The sequence below is a fragment of the Myotis brandtii genome, unplaced genomic scaffold (assembly GCF_000412655.1).
Source record: "Myotis brandtii unplaced genomic scaffold, ASM41265v1 scaffold806, whole genome shotgun sequence".
Taxonomy (NCBI): domain Eukaryota; kingdom Metazoa; phylum Chordata; class Mammalia; order Chiroptera; family Vespertilionidae; genus Myotis; species Myotis brandtii.
This window is the reverse complement of record NW_005371249.1, coordinates 1,967,240-1,970,993: the sequence shown is the minus strand read 5'-3', so window position 1 is coordinate 1,970,993 and position 3,754 is coordinate 1,967,240. Positions and strand designations below refer to the sequence as shown.

General features: G+C 49.5%; 1 long non-coding RNA gene across 1 annotated transcript; it reads right to left on the bottom strand.

Moving 5' to 3' along the window:
- Positions 1-1,339: 1,339 nt before the first annotated feature.
- On the bottom strand, positions 1,340-3,754 carry LOC106724367. The gene is made up of 2 exons (XR_001360137.1): positions 3,698-3,754; positions 1,340-1,715 (listed from the first exon to the last, which is right to left on the bottom strand). It is a non-coding gene; the product is annotated as an uncharacterized LOC106724367 (long non-coding RNA).

Sequence of the window (3,754 nt, the reverse complement as noted above, 5' to 3'; positions counted from 1 at the left end):
CACATCTCCCCCCATTTCCTCCGGACATATGGGCACCCCCTTCTTCCTCAAGTACGGAAACCTCTGGTGAGACCCCGATAAGGGAGTTGAGTCATCCCTACCCCTACTCTCAGGCTGGTCCTGAGTGGACATCCACAAGTTACCGGAGGGTGGGGGTGGGAAGGAAAGGGAACGGAGGAGTGAATTGAGGGTGATGAGGGCATAGAACCAGGCCCCTGGAAGTATAGGGAGAAGCTACCTAGTTCCTGCTCTGGCCTGAGAACTTTCTTACCCTTTCCATGTTTTATGGAGGAAGCGCAACAACAACACCCCCCCCTCCCCAAGTCCCCCTCCCAGGGAACTCCTCCTCCCTCAAGACATTCCTGAGATACATTCCAGAGGAGTTGGGCAATGGCATATCCCCAGTGGGGGGGGGGGGGGGGCGGGAGAGGGATGGAGGACAGGAGGTCAAATCCCAGCAAGGAATGGAATGTCAGTATACCGGGGATGAGGAATGTGGGGCACATAGAGAATACAGTCAGAGCAGATACCCACAAACGGAGGTGCAGAAAGATAGGGAGGGAGTTAGAGAGAGGGACAAAGCGGGAGAGAAAGCTAAAGACAGAGTCAGAATGGAAGAGGGTTGGGGGAGCAAAACTCAGTCTGTTACCAAATTTGGCTTCTGAGTCCGCAACCGCGAGGAGGGGGAGTGGTGAGGGTTGTGGGTGAGACTGACATATCCGGCCTCAAGTTGCTGGAGGCTCATTTAGGGCTGGACTGGGCAGCTAAAGGTCTGGACCTGACCTCTCCCAACACAGCCTCTCCTCACCTATACCCTTACCCATGCATATTCATTCTCCCCAAACGTACCCCCAGAGAGCCTACGCATAGGGCTCTTTCCCACAAAGCTACTTACACTGTCTCTAGATACACATTATCTCAAACACACAGCCCCTACACAGATCCCATCACAACCACATTATCTTCCCATAAAGACCTCATCCCACACACACAGCTTCCCCACAAATACACCTCTATCAGCAAGCACAACTGTCGCCCCACATCTCTTCTCCCATTATGTAGCTATCCTCCCTCCATTCATCCAGCAAGCATTTCTGAAGTCCTGCTGTAGGGAAGACCCTGGGAACCAAGATAAGCCCTCCCTAGTTTTTGCTCTCAAGGGGCTCCCAGTCAGAGTAGTGGATAAGTTAAGCACAGAATTGTACCAGAGGGCAGGATGTGGTAAAAGCCAAGAGGTGTGTGCTCAGGGGAGGATCCCTTTAGGTTAGGGAAGGAGGACCAAAATGTCTCCATGAAAAATGTTCTTAGAAGTTAGGATTTAAAAAAAATAAAGGTAATATAGAAATAACAGCGATCTATCTTTTTATTAACTATATGTCCATTGCTTTGTATACATAATTTCATTTAATCCTTACAACAACCCTGCAAGGTAGGTGTCATTATTTCCATTTTTACAGATTATAAAACTGAGGTTCAAAGACGTTAAACACTTGTTCAAGGTACTTGTCCAAAGTCACACACTTAAGTTGTGAAGCCACGATCCGAACCCAGGTCTCTCTGACTCCAAAGCCCAAGCTCTCCACTATACCAGCTGCAGATGAGTCAGGGGTAGCATTCCAGGCAGAGAGAATAGCATAAGCAAAGGTGAAGAAGCAGGAAATCACGTAGGAGCATTCAGGGAAGTGAGTAGACAGGCTGGCTGAAGCACAGGGTACCTGCAAGGGAGCAGTGATGGGCAAGTCAGGGTTAGATGAAAAGGCCAGGGAGGACTAGAGAGACGTATGAGGGATTTGACCTACTGGAGGGTAACAGGAGGCTAAGGGAGGCTGTGAGTAGAGAAGGAAAATACCAGAACTGGACTTTAGAAAAATAACCTTGGAGATTAGAAAGACACTGCATTTGCATAAGTGAGAGGTAATGAAGCCAGAGATAGAACAGTGGAGAGAAGGATGTCACTCATTAGGAAGTTTAAGAGGTAGAACAGACAGGATCTGATGACAGTATGTTCTGTCAACCATCAGGGACCAGAACCCAAAGTCAGGCTGGGTTTCCCAGAACCCAAAGGGCCTGGCTTCTTGTCATTAACAGCCACTCTGTAGCTGGGGAAGCTTGAGTTTAGGTAAGAAACTGGGAAGGGGGAAAGGAAGGATCAGGCTGAGCTGGGAATGTGAAGATGAGGCTGTGGTCAGGGGATGTGGTTAGCCTTTGGGGAAAAGGGGATGGGATGTGGTTAGCACTAGGTAGGGGCAGAAGGTTAGTGCACTGTGCCTGATGGGTACTGGACTTATTGGTGTGACCACTTCGTAAGGTATATAAATGCCTAAACACCCTGTGGCACACCTGAAATTACTGTATGCCAACTGTAATTTTTAAAAAAATCAAAAGCATGTACATACCTTCCCTTAAAATTAAAAAAAGAAAAAAAAGGGGGGATGGGGTTAGTGACTGTATGGGGCTGGAAATGGGGAAGACAAGGTTATAGAGGAAGGCTAGGGAAGATGGTAGTAGATAATCAGTCACTGGATCAGGCTGGGAGAAGGGGAAGAATAATTATGTGGACAGTGGCTAAATCAGGGAATGGTGAAGTGAGGTCACAGGCTAGGTCAGGCTACAGAAGGCTGAGAAGAGATGGGGCTGTGGTCAGTGGCTAAATTAGGCTGGGATGGAGGAAGAGTGAAGGGACACTGGAAGTGTCTAAGTAAAGCTGGAGTGGCGGAGGGGGGATGGGCTGCAGCCAGTGGCTGGGTCAGACTGCGTAAGGGACAGTGCTATGGTCAGTGGCAGGGTCATGCTGGGAGTGACTTGGGGGTGTGGTCAGTGGCCTGGCTGGGCGTGGGATCTGCAAGACCCAGTTTCCTCTTTGGGTCTCATTTCCTCTTTTCTGTTTGGGGAGTGGGGGAAGGGGATCTACAACTAGACCAAGAAATTAAGGAGGCTTAGAACCAGGGGGTGGCACAGAGCATGGACTAGTTCTGTTGGGCTGGGTGTAGGGTATTCAGCAGACGACGAAGAAGTATGCAGATGAATGAGTGAGTGAAAATGGTGGGGGAGTGCTATGAAATGATGGGAAAGCTCAGATTTGCTACTGTCAACTTCTTCAATTTTACTTGCCTCGGGTCATCTACCCTGACCTCAACCACCACCTCTAGAACTGACCCTAATTCCTAACATTAACCTTGACCCTAATTTGTTTCCTGTTTCCCCACACCGGCTTTGACATTCATCCCTTTCCTGACCCATCCCTCCACTATTTAGTCCTAAAACTGACCATGCCATGGTTCTCTAATCCCTAAAAACTGAATTCCTAACCAGTTCCTGTTGTTGACCCTGAACGCTGACTTACGGTTGGCCATCCTAGAACACAAAATAGTGACCTTAATCCAAACTTTGCACACATCAAGCCGACCTGACACACTAGTAACTCTAAATGTTTAACCCGGGCTCTATAACTTCTAAAGCTAACCTTGATTCCTCAACCCAATTCCACCTCATCCCAGGCTCACCCAAAGCTCTCCTACCCACATACCGGCTATCAGCAAACCTCAAAGCCGATCCCCGCCCTGCACCTCACTGTCACCCCACTCCCCGCCCTCCCCAAACTCATCTGAGCCAGAGGATCGCTCCCAGAAAGGGCCTGGCTCCCCAAAAGGATCTACTTTAAATTCCGAGCCCAAGCCAAAACAGACTGGACGCTGACCTCTCCAACAAGCCCCGAAACAGGAGGCGCAGGAGTCAGGGGCCCCGCCCGCGCGCC